The sequence below is a fragment of the Mixophyes fleayi genome, chromosome 1 (genome assembly GCF_038048845.1).
Source record: "Mixophyes fleayi isolate aMixFle1 chromosome 1, aMixFle1.hap1, whole genome shotgun sequence".
In the NCBI taxonomy this organism is placed as follows: domain Eukaryota; kingdom Metazoa; phylum Chordata; class Amphibia; order Anura; family Limnodynastidae; genus Mixophyes; species Mixophyes fleayi.
In genome coordinates this window covers 364,426,414-364,447,936 of record NC_134402.1, presented here as the reverse complement: position 1 = coordinate 364,447,936, position 21,523 = coordinate 364,426,414, and positions in this window count along the sequence as shown.

Sequence of the window (21,523 nt, the reverse complement as noted above, 5' to 3'; positions counted from 1 at the left end):
AAATAGTCTTCTGTGTACTGATGTGAATCTATTTTGATAACACAATACAATGTGACTGCAGATTAAGAACAACACTGGCAGCTCTATTATTTCTATTTCAGCAATGACAAATAGCAATGGATCAATGGACCTCTCCTGTTTGTGTGTTAGCTATATAATACCGTACAATGTGTCTGCAGATTTAGACCAAGACTGCCATGATTTCTATTTCAGCAATGACAATTATAATGGAACAATGGACCTCTCCTGTTTGTGTGTGAGCTATATAACACAGTACAATGTGACTGCAGATTTAGACCAAAACTACCAGCCCTATTATTTCTATTTCAGCAATGACTATTAGCAATGGAGCAATGGACATCTCCTGTTCGTGTGTGAGCTATATAACACCATACAATGTGACTGCAGATTTAGACCAAGAATGCCAGCCCTATTTTTTCAATTTAGCAATGACAATTAGCAATGGAGCAATGGAGCTCTCCTGTTTGTTTGTGAGCTATATAACACAGTACAACTTGACTGCAGAATTAGACCAAGTCTGCCAGCCCTATTATTTCTATTTCAGCAATGACAATTAGCAATTCAGAATGGAGCTCTCCTGTTTGTATGTGAGCTATATAACACAGTACATTGTGACTGCACATTTAGACCAAGACTGCCAGCCCTATTATTTTTACTTCAGCAATGACAATTATCAATGGAGCAATGGACCTCTCCTGTTTGTGTGTTAGCTATATAACACCATACAATGTGTCTGCAGATTTAGACCAAGACTGCCATTATTTCTATTTCAGCAATGACAATTAGCAATGGAGCAATGGAGCTCTCCTGTTTCTGTTTGAGCTATATAACAAAGTACAATTTGGCTGCAGATTTAGACCAAGACTGCCAGCCCTATTATATCTATTTCAGCATTGACAGTTAGCAATGGAGCAAAGGATCTCTACTGAATGTCACTGGAGACTCTGAAGAAAACTGCTACCCCTCCTCTTTCTTTTCTAGCTATGGTGCTGCCCAACTGCACTAGAGATTGCCAAGAACCGTGGTACCCCTTCTGTGTCACTCTGTGAAATGGATCTGGATCCCCACGGAGGACGGTACTTATAGTATCCAAAATTGCAAGATCCGTCTACATAACAATGACGTTTTGTCTAGTTTTCAATTCCAAGGGCGCGTGAAAGTACCGAGTCGGATCAGCTTGGTACTTGGATCGGCGAAGGAAGGGGAACCGAGAACCGAGCACACCCGGGAACCGAGCATCTCTAGTTCCTATGTAGAACAAATCTTTTTGGGAGAGTTTATTCTGCTTGGAATTATTTTGAAGTGAAATAAAGAATCCAGTAAAGTCACTGAAGTGTATATATGAAGAGCGCTGTTACATCCTCCTTCTCGTGTGTATAATCACAAGTGGATTAGGAGGAGTGGAAAAGTTTAAAAGACTATTGGGGATTGGTTGTAATATTGCAGTATACGGTGGCGCATTTCGAGGGATGTGTTACATTTACATGAATGTGCCCTTAATGTATTTAACTTAATTATGCCCATCCACTTCTTCAGGCATAAGGGGTAGCAAGCAGTGTCGGACTGGGACATAAAGGGCCCACCGGGGGAATGCGGTGATAGGGGCCCATTACATTGGGGTGTGGCCAACTGCAAGAGGGGGTGTGGCCAGTCATTAAAGGGGTGTGGTCTGTCCACAGAGGACAACGTATAGCACCAAGTGTAGTCTATAAAGAAAAAGCGGACCTTACAAATAAGGTCAATTTCACATGTATCATGTAAAGAAAATAGAGATGAAATGTGTATCAATCAATAAATAACCTTTATTTATACTGATAAACAAATGTATGATTAAATACAAAACTATACATTAGAAATAGAAAATTAAACAGCAGCTTTTAAATGAAAGCATATAAATTAACCATCAATGGTTGTAACATACAGGTATGGACATTTTTTAATTTAGTTTAACAGCCTCCCCATTAACAGTATAATTTTATGTTTACAAGTAGTGCTTTTATATTGTCCAAAACTAACCCCCCTACCCTATCCTCTTTTTCAGTTCAAGGCACCCTTAGGTCCTCCATAATTTTTTCAAGGCACCATTAAGCCAAAATAATTACCAAGTAGTCCCCCGCCTTGCTTAATACTGGCCACGAGGCACCCCTGTGAGATTGCCGAGGCACCCCAGGGAGCCACGGCACATGCCTTGGGAACCACTGAGCTATATATATATATATATATATATATATATATATATATATATATATATATATATATATATATATATAAATTTCTACATCTATACAAATACACAATACCAGATGCTTTATCAGGGCAGTTTGCTTGGATACTTGTGAGAAACAACAATATGGAGTGACTGCTCTCCACACCTCAATTATTCTGTCAGCAATACAACAAAACAACCTGTCCTTGGTGACATGTTATTATTAGATTAGTTCTTAAAGAATCACTTGTTAACATATACTCATATATATCTGATAGTGTTTTATCCATTTTCCCCTACTGGAATAACTGGCATTCTCTAAAACAAGTATGTCATCAATATGTAGGTGAGCACTGCACACACACTGAATAATATTCAGGTGCCAGTATTTTCATGATATATCCTCTACTTCCACTTCCATAAAGTAGGACAAATAATTATGAAAAAGAGAAATAGGGATCAGGCACAAAAAGGGAGATGGAAAAAGGATAACAAGCGGGTAACAAGTGCCTGTGCTAAATGGTATCACAAGATGTAAATAAATAGTAATAGCAGCATGAATATGAGGTATGCATGTAAATAGGACAAATAATTGGAAGATGAGAGAAATAGAAATACTTACACAGCCTCTAACAGTAGAGCCTCCTTCTTACAACAGCAGCAGCAGGAAGTTGATGAACTAGGAAGCAGAGTCACGATCACATGATCACGAGTCATTCCCATGCAGTTCACCTCGATCTCATCTCACGGCTGCTGCCCGTCACTGAGAGGCTCACAGCAGCAGCTGGGAGGCTGGGGGAGCAGACAGCAGCGGTGGACAGCTATTATAGTAGATAGTCTGAGCTCTCTGTTTTTATGAAAATCGATCAGGACCATCTTTACTTTGCTCCGCCCCCCCAAGGAAGTGGGTGGGGCTATCAGGTGTCAGGGCCTACCGGTGGATAGTCCTGCTGACCTGCAGGCCAGTCCGAGGCTGGTAGCAAGTCTAAGATATACAGCACTTGTATGCAGACAGACATGACACACTGCAAGATACGCACAATGCATAAGTATATATAAAGTCTTATCAGAATGCACAGATGAAAAAATGTTATTATTAAATACATTAACAACTGTTAATAATATTATTATTAACGAAAAACATATTTTTAAGATGAAATACATTAATCAGGATGTTAATAATGCCTATTGTACATAAAATGCATTTTTACATTTGCAAACACATGTTCTAGTATGCATATGCGACCATTATCACTATCAATCGGCACTTACACCTGTCCTATAGCTGATGCATGTGATATGGATAAAAATCATGTACCTGGGTGTGAGTGGAGATTAATTTTAGTTTTGTATAGTAATATTACCTTGGTTAGATGGTCAGATCTATTTAAAGCAGTGTTCACCATAATGTACAGCTTACTTTGTGCCTCATTATTTTATGTAACATATCATTGCATTCATGTACATTTTACTGTCCTAATTCTAGTTTTCACAGGCCATATCTACTTACAAAGCCGACAATCTAAAGAGAGGATTTATTAGGAAATCAACATCCCCTGTGGGTGCCGGGTTCTTTTTTGTAAAAAAAAAAAGATGGGGGTCTCTCCCCCGCATCGATTATAGGGGGCTGAATTCCATTACTATTTAGATGACATCCTTATCTTTTCTTCTGACTTAAGATCTCACCGAGAACTTGTTTCAACTGTTTTGAACTGACTTCGGCAAAATCAGTTATTTTGCAAGTCACAAAAATGTATTTTCGAGTTTAAACAGCTGCCATTCCAGGGTTATATTATTTCTGATTCAGTACTTCAAATGGATCCAGAGAAACTCAGAGCTATCTTGGACTGGCCTCAACCCCTCAGTCTTAAGGCAGCACAATGGTTTTTGGGGTTCACCAATTATTACAGACAATTTATTCAAGGTTTCTCTTCTCTGGTAGCACCCATCACTGCTTTCACCAGACGGTGTTTTTGCACAACTTAAAAAGGCCTTTGCCTCTGCCTCTGTTTTACAACAACGTCCCTTTGCACTGGAGGTTGATGCTTCTTCAGTCTGAGTCATGGCTGTCCTATCACAAAGATCTTCTATGAGAAAACTTTTCCCCTGCAAATTCTTCTCCTGGGAACTGCCCCCTGCAGAAAAGAGTTACGGAATCAGAGACTGTGAGGTACATGACATTAAACTAGCTTTATAAGAATGGAGACACCTACTGGAAGGAGCTTCTTTCCCTGTAACTATCTTTACCGATCACAAAAACCTGCTGTATCTCCAATCAGCTGCTTGTTTAAACCCACAACAAGCAAGATGGTGCCTGTTTTTCTCGCATTTCGATATCTGTATCACTTTCAGACCAGGAGCCAAGAACATCAAAGCAGACACCCTCTCTCATTTTTGAACACCACTGACCACGAGGAACCAAACAAAGTAAAACACATTCTTGATCCTAAATGTATTGTGGCAACTATGCCCACAACCCAAGCAATACCCTGGGGAAAGACCTTCATGCCCCTTCACCATCGTGGTAGTCTTCTTAAATGAGCCCATGCCTCTCGCTTCGCAGGCCACCCTGACATCAAGAATACCACGAAGCTCATTTCCTGCAACTATTGTTGGCCCTCTTTACCCTCTGATAGCTGCCAATATGTCTCTTCTTGCACCATCTGTGCAAAACATAAATCTCCCAGACTAATCCCGTACGGGTTCCTGCATCACCTTCCTGGGCCTGACCGCCCATGAAGCCATTAATCTACGGATTTTATCACCGACCTTTCCCAATGCAGAGGAAATTCAGTGGTGTGGGTAGTCACAGACCGCCTCTCCCAAAAAGCCCACTTCATACCCTTAAAAATCCTTCTATTGGCCCCTTCTTTTCATTAAGAAGATTTTTCGGTTGCACGGAAATTGTTTATGACTGCAGTACTCAGTTTGTGGCTAAATTTTGAAGAGCCTTTTGTCATCTCTTTGGAATCAAGCTAAAATTCTCCTCCATCTACCACCCACAGACCAACGGTCTAACCGAAAAAACAAATCAAAGATTTGAGAAATTCCTAAGATACTATATTTCATCATCCCACAATAATTGGGCTGACTTGCTACCCTGGGCCGAATTCGCCCACAACAACTTATCTCATGAATTCACTTCTGTTTCGCCCTTTTTCACTCTCCAGGGCTTCCATCTTAAACTCCTTCCATTTTCCAACCTTCTTCCCTCTGGAGTTCCAGCAGTAGATTGTCTACTTCAAGACTGCTCCTACCAATGGGCTCAAGTCAAACAAAATCTCACCAAAGGCTCTCTTTCCAGTAAAAGATTCTTCAACAAGAGGAGACGACTTGCACCCCTACATAAATCGGGAGGTAAGGTATGGTTGTTCACTCGGAATCTCCGACTGCGAGTGCCTTCTAGGAAATTTTCTCCAAGGTTTATTGGTCCATTCAAGATTATGGAGGTTATTAATCCTGTGGCATTTAGACTAGAGCTTCCACCTACCATAAAGATCCCAAATGTATTCCATGTCTCCCTGCTCAAACCTGTGTTCATTAATAAGTTCACCTTTTTTAGGAAAAAACCTCCTGCTATTTCTTTACAAAATCAAGAATTTGAAGTCAAGGACATTATCAATTCTCGCATCTCCAAAGGAACCCTTCAGTTATTAATCGATTGGGAAGGCTACGGCCCAGTGAAACGCTCTTGGATTCTGGCTAGGGATATTCATGCACCTCGTCTTCTGAAACATTTTCATATGAGAATTCACAACAAGCATTTTAAGGTGTCCAAAGTCCACCCCTAAAAGGGGGGATACTGTAACACTCACCTACTTCGCAATCTACTGCTCTGCCGGCCGCCCGTCCCTTCCGGTTTGCGGCAGTCTCGATCATGTGATCTTCCGGTGTGGAATTCAAAACCCCTCCTCAACCTGTATAAAGTTTGTGCTCTGACACAAGCCCTGTGTCAGAGCAACAAGTTACATTTCCTGACTCCTAGCTCTCCCTATATGTTCTCATAGCTCTGATTCTCTTGGATCTCCTGCAGGGCTGACTTCTACTAGACCCAGCTTGTTCCTCACTACTCTCTTGGATTCTCCCCTGCACTGCTGTCATCTGCTGTTGTGTACCAGACCCGGCTTGTCCTTCACTACTCTCTTGGATTCTCCCCTGCATGACTGTCATCTGCTATTATGTACCAGACTCGGCTTCTTCCAGACTACCTCCTGAACCTCCTGGAAGTACCGTTCGTGTACTGTATTGCCGCTACGTCTATCTGTCTCCCATATTAGTAGGCTTTACCAGGGGCTGTGACCTGCAGTTTCCCAGCAGCCAAGCCCATTCCGCCTTGCGGCGGTTCTTGCTGAAGACCTGAGAAGCTGTTATACTCCACGCCCTGCTAAGCTAGTGTAAATACTGAATGAGGGACTTCCTTGAGCATAACAGCATTGTGACATCACGGCTCGTTCAGGAGCCCGGTGCCAGAAGGATGTGGAGAGGTGATGGTGTCCCTCTTTACATGTAGGGATAGTGACATGGGTAAATAGCAGGTGAGCGGTCGATCCCACTGACTGCACCACCCTGGCAAATACACCCTGTGAAAGTCTTTTTGAAATCTGTGGATAAAAGTATTGAGGGTGTTTTTAGACACTTGGGTCAAATGTAACAAGTCAATTACCTTTTTGATGTTGACCCAAACATATGTTAAAAAGGTTTAACAAACTTACACAGAAACAGGAGGGTTAGCAGGTACAGTTTAACAAACCAAGCAGTTCAGCAACAAGGAGTGCCACTTTATTGGCTGAAGTGCGTGGTTTTGTTTGGGCCCCCACAAAAAGCAAGCTACTAATGGTCTTAAGGCAGGTAAGCTAACAGTTCTGTCCATGAACTGTAAGATTACTAAGCGACAGAGCAACGACACAAACACACGGCAAATTTATATCACATCTAGAAAACATTGCCACACAGCAGTGACAGAAAAGAAATGTGGTACAATACGGAATTGACCTTGGGACCTCCCACCCACCCTTATTTTGGATATTAAAAAGGACATGTAAAGTTTAACAAACCAAGCACTTCAGCCACTAGGAGTGTCACTTTTGTGGCTGAAATGCTTTGTTTGTTTGGGCCTTCACAAAACAAGCTACCAGTACCTTAGCTGCCTTAAGCCCAACAGTGCAGTCAATGAACTCTACAGTGGCAAGATGCTGTTGTCATCATCCTCACCCTCATCCTTACCCTCATCAGTGTGTACATCATCCTCACACAATATAAATTCATCCCCGCTGGAATACATCCTTACAGAAGTCTCTGTACTTTGATGTAATTGGCGTAAAGGCCTTCCTTGTGGAATTTAGTTTATTTTGATGAACATTATCTTTTACAAGTTTTTAGGAAGTAGCCTCCTACGCCAATCGTTGACAAGGTTTCCGGCTGGGCATAAAACTCTTTCTGAGTACATACTGGAAAGTGGGCAGCTTAGGTATTGTAAAACGAGTTTGTACATGGGTCTCCAAATTGCCTTTTTCTCCTTTCAGTATTTAAAGGGACTGTCTGACGTGTCTATTTGCACGTACGCTGTCATTAAAATAATTCTCCACCATTCCTTGGATGTTAATAGTAGGATCTGGTGGAGTTACGGCAGACGTGTCACAAAATTTGGGCAATTCTTTTAGCCCAAACCAGATGTCAAAATGTTGTGCTGACTCTGTGCATCACCACTGGGTCTCTTGGGAAAGTCAATTTTTGCGAAGAACATGGCAGTTTATAGCACATCTAGGAAACAATGCCACACCGCAGTGGTAGAAAAGAAAAGTGGTGCAAGATGGAATTGACCTTGGGACCTCCCACCCTCCCTTCCACCCTCCCTTATGTTGGATCTTAAAAAGGACATGGACACTTTATCAAACCAAGCACTTCAGCGACAAGGTGTGCAACTTTTGTGGAGAAGTGCAAAGTTTGTTTGGGTCCCCGCAAAACAAGATAACAATGGGCTTAAGAGACTGGAGAGTGACAAGAACACTGCTACCCTTGCTGTTTCTATGTGAGCAATGGCACAGAGCATTGTCACTGGAGACTGATAAGAACACTGCTATCCCTCTTGTTTCTGTGTGAGCAATGACACTGAGCAGTGGCACTGGAGACTGCCAACAATGCTGCTACCACTCCTGTGTCTGACTGAGAATGGCTTGATTTGCCTTGATTTCAGTTCCGAGGACACGAGAAAGATTGGTGAATTTCGAGGAGGCTTGGTTTTCACAAAACTGAGCCTGAGCATCCCTAGTAATCACATCTTACTTCATTATCCAAGATTTCTTCTGTGTGCCCCCCCAACATTGGAATGATATCCCTTATTCTGTCAGACTATTCCCTAGCCTGTATAACTTCAAACGGTCATTGAATACCCAATTGCTTAGAAAAGCCTACCAGTCTCCCACTTAACCATTGCACCAAGTAGTATACCTCACCTTCATCATCATCATCATCACCATTTATTTATATAGCGCCACTGATTCCGCAGCGCTGTACAGAGAACTCACTCACATCAGTCCCTGCCCCATTGGAGCTTACAGTCTAAATTCCCTAACACAGCACACACACACACAGACTAGGGTCAATTTTGATAGCAGCCAATTAACCTACTAGTATGGTTTTTTTTGAGTGTGGGTGGAAACCGGAGCACCCAGAGGAAACTCACGCAAACACGGGAAGAACATACTCCACACAGATAAGGTCATGGACCTTCTTTCATCCTCCATCACTGCTACTCTTGCCTCTTGCCCTCTGATTCCCATTCATGTGTCAACCGTTTGGCTTGGGCTCTCTGCCCATAGACACCACTTCTGAATTGTCTTTGCACCTCTTTCAGTGTCTCTAAACCTGTTAGTTGTGTACATGCTAATATGCACAGGTTACAGGCTGCACTTACAGCCCAGTAGCTGTGTTGAGAGTTAAATTGTTATTTTTTTACTGTATTGTACTATTATACCATCTACTGTCTTGTTGTTTGCCCTCTGTCCAGAGCTGCGGACATCATGTGGTGCCCTATCAATAAACATTAATAAGAATAATAGGAATTTCTTTTGTGGAAGGCATGATGGTGGTGGTGTTAGAGTTTAGATGCTGAAGACCTGCAGAAGGGTGGAATAAGGAGGTGGGATGGCATATAGGAGTAGGAATAAAAGGATAAGGGCAAATAGTAAGTGGTATATCCTTTGTTCTTTTAATGAGACTGCACGGAATATAATATTACTCAATTACGTTCTTAACATATGCCTTAATTCAACCAGAAACCACGTATTGACATCTTACTGTTTAAATGTATTGATATTCAACTTTATTTGCCAATAAAAAGCCCCTACTTCTAATGTGTCCAGAACTAGGACAAAGATTTATCATTACTATACAAACTGAAACCTGAAGTATATGTGAGTGAATCTGTATTAGATTGCATGAAGAACAACTTTCTGTACCCTATGCTCTATAATAATCTAATTTCAATAAAAGTACAGGCGCCTACAATAGATTTATATTTCTAAACTTATAAAGAAACTGCTGATGTGTCGTTGTAGTAAAAGCATTAGCACAATTCAAGGAGGCTGGTGAAACAATTTACTGAAGCCACTATTAATATTTTAACACAAAAAGCATTTATTTCTATTCTCTTCAAATGCATAGGCATCATGCTAGACATCTAATTATCTGTGAAGAAAACTGCAGGCAAATCAAACACTTTACAATGAACCCCCCTCCTCACAGCTAGTAGAGCAGCAGCTGTTGGGTGTGCAGGAGACGTGCTGTATCTCAGCTACTCACCCGCACCAGTGCTGATAATACGGAGTCTGGAAATATGAAGTCTGATTTGACCAACTATCAACACAGCTAAATGGACAGTTTGGGGAAGAAACGGTTACCAGTGCCAGTTTCACAGTCTGTGTTTGCCAAGTATATAATGCAGATGAGGATTGCAGACAAACGGTTGATTGGTGGCAGTAAAAATATTTTTAAACTTGTACTTTCGCCCATCATAATTAATCATTATTTCCTGCTTTACGCCTTCATTTTACTTAAAGAATTTCTTTGGCCTTGTTGTACTTACTGTTCAGCAACTGTTGATTTGCAAATATTGATTTATTTAAAGCTTAAAAATATGTACTTTATATAAATGACAAGCTTTCCTCTCTCTACGTATATTACATAACTCCCCATAAAAGCACCTTCTCACCCTTTAATCTTATTTAAATACTATTTTCTCAAAAAACTAAGTTTGTTTTTGTGCATGTGGTACAAAAGTAGGCGTCCCCAATTCGTCCAACTCTTCTCATCAGCAATGCTAATATTCGCACTCCAGCAGTCACGGCCTTCTTGATGTGCAAATCCAGTGCTGGAAACAGTTGTATTTACACGAAAATAGGAACAGCATGTGTGCAGCGTTTTATCAAAGTCACATATGAGCCTTTATCGACATAATGAGTGTGAGGGTGCAGCTTCTACGGGATTCGTAGCTGGGGCCCACCTCCATGTCAACGCCCCATGTGTTTGTGCTTTTTTTATCTGTTAGTGATACATGGGGTCCTTAAAATGTTTTATTATCAGGTAAACTCATTAAGCCCCTGGTAGACATACACGTTTTCCTCCCTCAGACTGATAACACAACATAGCAATAGGTAGGAAGGAAAGAGATAACAGTATACATCAAAGTTTTAAATTAATAGTGTTATATGTATGGAAATAATAATTTATTGCCATCCTATATTTATTGCGTCCTATACCATTGCTTTAAAATGACCTTTTTAAGATCAAAGGTTGGTGTGGCAGCAACAAACAGATATTTTTCTTGGGAAAAGATTTCCCGCTGTCATTGTGCTACAGCTCACTCTGTTCTGCGGGCACAGATGTGTGACAAGTAAAGGCAGTGAGTGAAACAATGCCACCGTGATGAGCGATGGATTTCCTTAAGACCTGCTCTAATGATATGGATATTTCAGGTGGCAGCTCAGCTCTGCACACTCCATCAATTACTCCTGACACCTGGTAGATGTTCCTTTTCCAGGAACTGGCAACCCCTTGTGTGTCCAGTATTAGACCAAAGCAAGAAGGATCCTCGCTGTGGAAAACAAATTGTACATGCTCAATGGGTCAGTGCTTCCCAGCTCCAGCCCATAGGAAACCCTCAAAGTACAGTCAAAGAAAATCCCTAGCTCAGAGATTCCCATTCTGTGTGCTGGGACATCAAATACTAAGCTAGGGCTGTCACAAGTGTTAAAGTGTGAAAAGTGTTTAAAGTAGAGATGATCACTGATCCCCGTGTTTTGGTTTTGGATTCGGTTTTGGATCTGGATTACCGTCGTGTTTTGGTTTTGGTTTTGGTTTTGCAAAACCGCCATTGCATGTTTTGGTTTTGGTTTTGGTTTTGTTTGGTTTTGTTTTGCTATTTTTTGGGAAAATCCATGTTTTGGGCCTAAAATAACCCAATTTAGTGTCCAACTGTTTTAAAGACAAGTAATCTAATTGTTGAGGTAATAAATCATCCAAAAAAACTGTTTAATTCTTCGTTGGTAGGCCTATTCTACACACAAAACAGATTGTCTTCCTCTCCAGCTATGCATATTGGCAATGCAGCCATCGTCTTTGAATGTATATTACACCCTACACTTATAATTAAATATGTAAAGAAATGGAAAAAGCCAGTTTGGTTTCTGTCTCTCAAGGCCCCCCTCCACTTGTATAAAATACCAAAAAATTGAGCCATTATAGACTGTACAATATTAATTGACATGGAGAAAGCCAGTTTGGTTTCTGTCTCTCTAGGCCCCCCTCCACTTGTATAAAATACCAAAAAATTCAGCCATTATAGACTGTACAATATTAATTGACATGGAGAAAGCCAGTTTGGTTTCTGTCTCTCTAGGCCCCCCTCCACTTGTATAAAATACTAAAAAATTCAGCCATTATAGACTGTACAATATTAATTGACATGGAGAAAGCCAGTTTGGTTTCTGTCTCTCTAGGCCCCCCTCCACTTGTATAAAATACCAAAAAATTCAGCCATTATAGACTGTACAATATTAATTGACATGGAGAAAGCCAGTTTGGATTCTGTCTCTCTAGGCCCCCCTCCACTTGTATAAAATACCCAAAAATTCAGCCATTATAGACTGTACAATATTATGAAAAATGGACAAAGCCAGTTTAGGGTCACTCTGTCTATGACACCCTACCCTTAAGGATAAATTGCCCTAACAGCAGCCTTTCAAGATGGTATGTGATATGGAAATGCCACAAGTCCCTTTCCTCTTTGGGGGTAGATTGCACCCTACACTTACATAGAAAGTTTTAAAAAGATGTTATCGGCATCATCTTCAGCTTAATCCTCACCCTCATCAGTGTGTACGTCATCATCACAGACTATCAATTCATCGCCGCTTGAATCCGCCATTAGAGAACAGTCAGTGCTTGGATGTCTTGGATGGTGAAGGCCTTCCTCGTGGAAGATGTAGTTCATTTTTATAAACATCATTTTCTCCACATTTTTGGGAAGTAACCTTCTACGGCGATCACTGACTAAGTTCCCTGCTGTGCTGAACACTCGTTCAGAGTACACACTGGAGGGTGGGCAGCTTAGGTATTGCAAAGCAAGTTTGTACATGGGTTTCCAAATGGCCTGCTTTTCTTCCCAGTAAGGAAAGGGACTGTCTGACATTTCCATATCAACTACCTCTTGAAAGTAATCCTCCACCATCCTTTGCATGTTTATACTCATATTGGATGGAGTTATGGGCAAAGTGACACATTTTTTTGAAAAGTGCTTCAAACCAGCCCAGATGTTAAATTGTTCTGGTCTGCCCCCTGTGTCTTCCCTGCTTCTTTTTTGAAAATTTAATTTTTTACGAGCAACAGCTTGAGAAAGTGAAGGAGGACACGTCGTCAAGCCGAGGCCCAGTTCAGCGGCCAACTTGCTGAGCAATAGCTCCTTGCAAAAGTTCACATCTCGCTCATTTACAAGTAAAGACTCAATGTAGGTTTTAAACCTTGGATGAAGCACAGTGGCCAAAACGTACTGATCCGAGTTCAAGATCTTAATAACTGGAGGATCATTGTGAAGCTAATTAAGTACTTGATCGACAAGGCCAACATACTTTGCTGAATTGCTTGCTTTCAGCTCCTCCTTCATTTTCTCAAGCTGCTTTTCCAATAGTCTAATTAAAGGAATGACTTGGCTCAAACTAGCAGAGTCTGCACTCACCTCACACGTCACAACTTCAAATGGTTTCAGCACCTTGCACAGCACTGAAAGGATTCCCCACTGTGCAAGAGTGAAATACATCCCCCCTCCTTTCCCAATGTCATGGCTTGTGCAATATGCTTGGATGGCTTTGCGCTGTTCCTCCATCCTCTGAAGCATGTACAGGGTGGAATTCCACCGAGTTACCACCTCTTGCTTAAGTTGGTGGCAGGGCAAGTTAAACTGCTCTTGGAGCTGCTGTAATCTCCTACATGCTGTGGCTGAATGCCTGAAATGGCCTGAAATTTTACGGGCCACCGAAAGCATCTCCTGCACCTCACGGTTATTTCGTAGGAAGCTCTGCACCACCAAGTTGATGGTGTGAGCAAAACAGGGAATATGTTGGAAATCACCCAGCTGTAATGCTCGCACTATATTGTTGGCATTATCTGAAATGACATACCCTGGGGAAAGTCCGAGTGGTATAAGCCATGCATCAATCACATCTCTCAGTTTGCGTAACAAATTGTCAGCCGTATGCCTGTTAGTGAAGCCGGTGATACAAAGAGTGGCCTGCCTGTGACAAATGTTACGTAGTGGTGTACATGCTGCTGCTGTTCCTGCTGGTGAAGGTGAATGACCAACCCAGTGGGCTGTCACAGTCATATAGTCTTTGGTTTGGCCACTTCCACTTGTCCACATATCTGTGGTTAAGTGAACAGTGGGCAGAATGGCATTTTTCAGCGCAATCTCTACATTTTTACACACTTTTTGGTATAGTTGTGGAATAGCTTTACGGGAGAAATGGTGTCGCGATGGAATTCTGTAACGCGGACACAAAACCTCAATTAACTGTGAAAAACCAGCTGCTTTTATTGTGGAGATTGGACGCAGATCTAACACTAACATTGCAGCCATGGCGTCTGTGATTCGATTGGCCACTGGGTGACTGCTGTCATATTTGCTTCCCCTCGCAAATGATTGTTTCACAGTTAATTGCTGAAATGTAGGACTGCTCATTTTATTAACCTGCCTCTGGGATGACGATTCACCCCCAGCAGCAGCAACAGCAGCAGCAGGACTAACGCTTTCTTCAGAGGAATCAATAAAAGTGCCGGAGTCATCCAGCCTTAAGTGGGATGCCGGGCTAACTCCGAGCGCTACTGAGGATATTGATGAGGATGGTGTGGTGGGTGTATTTTGTAGCCGTCGGTATGTCGGTGAGCGGAGGGTCTTAGCTGATGAGGGAGTGCTTGTATTCTTTTGGGAAGAACTTTCAGCTTTTCCCAACACTTTGCCATGAACTCTCGTTAAATGGCGTAACATAGACGAGGTTCCAAGATGGTTAAGGTCCCTCCCTCGACTGACTGTGGCTTGACATACACTACAAATGGCTATACAATTGTTGTCTGGATTTGGGTTGAAATAATTCCACACATAAGAAGTGGATTTTTTTGTTTTATGCCCAGGCATGACAATGGCCTTTTTCTTGTCACGTGCCAGAACTGCTGCCACTGGTGCAGGACTTACACAAACAACCTCATCCTCATCAACATCCTCATTAGCGCCCTCGTCGCCTACACAAATCTCCCCCTCATCCTCTTCTAATTCCAAAGTGGCATCCTCAATTTGGGTATCACCGGCTACACTCGGGCTATTAAGGCACACATCAGCAGAATGCTCACGATTAGACATCCCACTGTTGGATGGACTCTCCACAGGGATTGTTGTCATTTGTGAATCAGAGCAAATATTCTCCTGTAATGCCTCACTGTTATCTTGCAGCTCGGCTTTGACGCGTAACAGTAGTTGTGCACCAATTGTAGGCTGGGTAACTTTTTGGGATCTGCCACTAATAGCCAAAGGTGAAGGCCTAATTCTCTCTTTGCCACTGCGTGTGTAGAATGGCATGCTTGCAATTTTTTTTTTATCGTCACTTAACTTTTGCTCAGTTACACTTCTTTTTCGCTTCAATACAGTAAAAAAATTTTTGGTTTTTGCTTTTTGCACTAATTTAAAAACACTCTGTTGTTTGACATCGCCTTGGCCAGATGACGTACTGGGAACACTAACATCAGGACTGGTGACAGAACCTGGTTGCTCATTCAGATCATATGTGGACTGCTTTGAATCCATTCTGAGCGCAAACCACTGGGGAGTGCTAAAAATTATTTGGTAGATACTGCTGACAGATATGACATTTGACAGCCAGAAATATTAATGCACAATTAGGGAGGACACCCCAAAAGCACTGAGGAGTGCTAAAAATGATTTAGTAGATACTGCTGACAGATATGACTTTTGACAGCCAGAAATATTAATGCACAATTAGGGAGGACACCCCAAAAGCACTGAGGAGTGCTAAAAATTATTTAGTAGATACTGCTGACAGATATGACTTTTGACAGCCAGAAATATTAATGCACAATTAGGGAGGACACCCCAAAAGCACTGAGGAGTGCTAAAAATTATTTAGTAGATACTGCTGACAGATATGACTTTTGACAGCCAGAAATATTAATGCACAATTAGGGAGGACACCCCAAAAGCACTGAGGAGTGCTAAAAATTATTTAGTAGATACTGCTGACAGATATGACTTTTGACAGCCAGAAATATTAATGCACAATTAGGGAGGATACCCCAAAAGCACTGAGGAGTGCTAAAAATTATTTAGTAGATACTGCTGAAAGATATGACTTTTGACAGCCAGAAATTTTAATGCACAATTAGGGAGGACACCCCAAAAGCACTGAGGAGTGCTAAAAATTATTTAGTAGATACTGCTGACAGATATGACTTTTGACAGCCAGAAATATTAATGCACAATTAGGGAGGACACCCCAAAAGCACTGAGGAGTGCTAAAAATTATTTAGTAGATACTACTGACAGATATGACTTTTGACAGCCAGAAATATTAATGCACAATTAGGGAGGACACCCCAAAAGCACTGAGGAGTGCTAAAAATTATTTAGTAGATACTGCTGACAGATATGACTTTTGACAGCCAGAAATATTAATGCACAATTAGGGAGGACACCCCAAAAGCACTGAGGAGTGCTAATAATTATTTAGTAGATACTGCTGACAGATATGACTTTTGACAGCCAGAAATATTAATGCACAATTAGGGAGGACACCCCAAAAGCACTGAGGAGTTCTAAAAATTATTTAGTAGATATTGCTGACAGATATGACTTTTGACAGCCAGAAATATTAATGCACAATTAGGGAGGACACCCCAAAAGCACTGAGGAGTGCTAAAAATTATTTAGTAGATACTGCTGACAGATATGACTTTTGACAGCCAGAAATATTAATGCACAATTAGGGAGGACACCCCAAAAGCACTGAGGAGTGCTAAAAATTATTTAGTAGATACTGCTGACAGATATGACTTTTGACAGCCAGAAATATTAATGCACAATTAGGGAGGACATCCCAAAAGCACTGAGGAGTGCTAAAAATTATTTAGTAGATACTGCTGACAGATATGACTTTTGACAGCCAGAAATATTAATGCACAATTAGGGAGGACACCCCAAAAGCACTGAGGAGTGCTAAAAATTATTTAGTAGATACTGCTGACAGATATGACTTTTGACAGCCAGAAATATTAATGCACAATTAGGGAGGACACCCCAAAAGCACTGAGGAGTGCTAAAAATTATTTGGTTGATACTGCTGACAGATATGACTTTTGACAGCCAGAAATATTTATGCACAATTAGCGCTGGGGAGTGCCAAATATTAAGAAAAAATAATAAACCTCTATCCTCCTCTCTGCACTAGTGATTTTGGTTAGAGCAATTGCAAGAACAATATTGTATTCTCTGTCCCTGCTCTAATCAGCCTATGACTACACCCTGCTCTCTCCCTCTGTCAAATGGCGATGGATTGCTGTGGAGGCGTGTATTTATAAAGTTGAAGTATCGCGAGAACCGAGCCCCGAGATCCGACGACGTCACGATGACGTTCGGCCTCGATTTGGATTCGGAACGGGTGGGAGAGTACCGAGCTGTTCAGCTCGGTACTCGGATACCCAAAGTTCGGGTGGGTTCAGTTCTCGGAGAACCGGACCCGCCCATCTCTAGTTTAAAGCAACGTTGAAGATAGGCCGTGGGACTAATTTGTGAACTGTATTTTAACTGAAAATAGAAATAAATAACTAGGATTTGCCTTTATTTCTCATATATTAACATTCAACATAATATTTTGATAGATTTGTTGCAAAAAAAATTAAGAAATTAAGTAAGCAGACAAGCCGCTCTCCATTTTCTTGCAAGAAAATTCCAAATTTAAACCGTATTCCTTCCACAAAAATGGCACTTGAAATTTTCTGCTATAGGGATCATCATCATCATTTATTTATATAGCGCCAGCAGATTCCCTAGCGCTTCACAATTGTGAACAAACAGTAATAAAACAATACTGAGTAATACATATATACAGAGAGGTAAAAGGACCCTGTTTGCAATCTTACAATCTATAGAACAATAGTTTGATACACAAGGGTAAGTGCTACATCACATTGAATATTTGTCCACCTAGAACGCAAAGGTTACAAAGTATTTAGTGGGCTGTAGGCTTAGTCTCACAACTATGTTGGTCAGAGGGTTGTTGTCTTGTGTTAGCTGTGTAGAGGTAATAGGGTAACCTAAGGAGATTAAGAGGGTGGTAGAGGAATATTATAAGCTTGTCTGAAGAGGTGGGTTTTCAGAGAACGCTCGAAGGTTTGAAGACTAAAGTAAAGTCTTGTGGTGCAAGGAAGTGAATTCCATAAACTGGGTGCAGCCGAAAAAAGTCCTGTAACCGAGAATGGGAGGAAGTGATGAGAGTGGAAGAGAGACGCAGATCTTGGGCAGAACAGAGGTGTCAAAGTGAGGAGATGTATGTCAGTGCAGTCTTGTTGATGGCCTTGTACGTTAGAAGAAGAATTTTATATTAGATTCTTTGAAAAACAGGCAACCAATGTAGAGACTGACAGAATGACTCAGCAGACGAAAAACGTTTTACAAGGACAATAAATCTAGCCGCTGCATGGAAAATAGATTGAAGGGGCTCGAGTCTGATTTTGGGAAGACCAGTAAGGAGGGAATTACAATAGTCAATGCGGGAGATGATCAGTGCATGAATTAAAGTTTTTGCAGTGTCTTGTGTGAGATGTGTACATATTCTGGAAATGTATTTAGATGTATGCAGCATGATGTAAATATAGAGTTGATGTGGGGAACAAAGGATAGTTGCGAGTCAAGTATTACCCCGAGGCAGCAAGCTTGTGGGGTGGGATTTATGGTCATGTTGTCAACAGAAATAGAAATATCAGGCAGGAAGCTTCTGTTGTTGGGTGGAAATATTATTAGTTCTGTTTTTGAAAGATTGAGTTTGAGTTGGTGATAGGACATTCAAGATGAAATGGTAGAAAAACAGTAAGTAGCAGGAGACAACACAGATGGTGAGAGATCAGGAGAGGATAGATAGATAGATAGATAGATAGATAGATAGATAGATAGATAAATTTGTGTATCATCCACATAGAGATGATACTGAAATCCAAAGGAGCTTATTAGTTTTACAAGAGTGGTGTAGATAGATAAAAGCAGAGGACCTAGGGCTGAGTCTTGTGGTACTCCAACTGATAAAGGAAGCGGAGTGGGGGTTGTTCCAGAGAAGTTAACACTGAAAGAGCGATTAGATGGGTAGGATGAGAACCAGGATAGGACAGTGTCTTGAAGACCTAGGGATTGTCACGGTTGTCAAGGCTGGACTATGGATCCCTAGACTCTGCTGGACATGGCAAGGCCCAACCACAGGCGCAGAGTCTAACAAGTAGGTGGTATTCACCAGGAACCCACGCAAGGAAGTATGGTCTTAGCGGCACCGAACCTGCAGGTCGTGGTCCCGCGAGTGAGTGGACAGCAGAGTGGTGTGGAGGAGCCAGCCGATGCTAGGAGGCAGACACTGACAACAGAAGGTAAGTGGTAGAGGCACTGGAACAGTGGTAATTCAATGCCGGCCACGGAGATGAGAGCAAGCTGATGTAGTGATGGTAACTCGGGAAAACAGCTGAGGAGTCGCAGGAACAGTGGTAGCTCTGAGAGGCAGTAAAGAGAGAACCGATGCTGACACAATGTAGTACTCAGGAGATGGTAACAGAGATACTTGGAACAGCGGTAATTAAATACAGGCCACGAGCTGAGAGCAGACTGAAGCAGCGGTAGTAACTCAGGACAACAGCTGAGCAGCCACAGGAACAGTCTCAGCTCTGAGAGGTAGCGGTGAGAGAACCGAAGCTGACGCGATGTAGTACTCAGGAGATGGTGACAGAGATACTTGGAACAGCGGTAATTCAATCCCGGCTATGAACTGAGAGCAGACTGTCAGAAACAAATGCAAACCACAAGGAAGACAGGAACCAGAACCACAGGCTGTAGGAAGTGAGCTTGAAGAACAGGCATCAGATAGGTGAACAAAGGAGGTTTAAATAGTGCTCCATAATCCCATAGCCAATGAGGGAAGAGAGGAGGACTCGAAGGAGGACAGACTCTGCACCTGCGCAGATCTGACTGCAGGGTGACGTATGGTTTGAGCCTGATGGTTTCATGGTCTGTGAGAGGCAGGTAAAGAGACAGGTGCCCATTTGCGGGACCAGAGCATGACAGGGATTGTAGCATCTGTATGAGGAGAGAGTGGTCAACAGTGTCAAATCCAGTAGAGACATCCAGGAGAATTAGAAGAGAGTCATCACCTTTAGTTTTAGATGTGATGAGATCATTGACAACCTTGGTCAGCGGAGTGTTGAGGGCTAAAGCCTGATTGAAGAGGATCCAATAGGTTGTTTGCAGAAAGGAATCATGTGAGGCAAGTGAGGCCAATTATCTGAAATAGTTTGGAGGGCAATGGGAGCTGAGAGACGGGGCTGTAATTTGAAAGAGAGTTTGGGTCAGAATTTATTTTTTAGAATAGGAGTAATCACTGTGTGCTTGAATAGTGATGGAAAGATACCAGTAGAGAGAGATTACAGAGTTTAGTAAGAGGTGGAATGAGCACACGAGACAAGGACCTACCAATTTCTGAGGGTATGGGATTAAGAGGACAGGAGGTAGAGTAGAAAGATAAGAAGTGAGTAGAATTTTCCTCTTAATTTGTGGAATCAAACAAAGAGAGGGTGTGAGAGAATGCTGGGAAGGAATTGAGCTGATTGCTATTCGAGGGAAGTGATACCATTTCAAGTCTGATCTTATTAATCTTGTCCTTGAAATAGGAAGCAAGATCCTGGGCACTGATGGTAATCGGAGGGTTTGGGGTGGGAGGATTGAGAAGAGAATTAAAAGTGTTAAAAAGGCATTTGGGGTTAGAAGCCTGAGCATAGATGAGAGATTGAAATTATGTTTGTTTTGCAGTGTCAAGAGCATTTCGATAGGAGTGGTAGATAGCAGTATATGTGCTGAAATCATTACAGGTACAATAATTATGCCAGTGATGTTCAGCTTTACGAGAAAGTATTTGTAGATTTTGTGTTACTATAATATGCTACAGTTGACAACGAAGTCTACACGGGGTATGAAGGGTCGCTGGAGCCACTTGATCAAGGGCAGTTGGCTAGAGTATGGTGAAAATGAGGAACTGCCATATTCGGGGAGGAGAATGTAGAAATTGGGGAGAGAAGTGGAAAACTGTTGAAAGTCAATAGAGTTAATATTCCTATGGGTATGAGGAGGCTTGGAAGATTTTCACAGCAAGGAGATTAAACAACAGGGAGTGAGCTAGTAACTGATAAGGTGATGATCCGAGAGAGGGTAAGGAGTGATAAGGAAATTAGAAACTGAGCATAGTCTAAAGAAAACAAGATCAAGACAGTGCCCATCCTGATGAGTAGTGTATTTAATCCACTGGGAAAGGTCAAGTGAGGATGTTAGAGAGAGCAGTTTTGAAGCAGCATTTGAACATGGATTAGCAATAGGGATGTTGAAATCACCCATGGTGATGGTGGGGATGTCAGAAGATAAGAAGTGAGGGAGCCATGCAGAGAAATGTTCAAGAAATTGTTGGTGGGGTCCAGGGAGACAATAGATCACAGCGATAT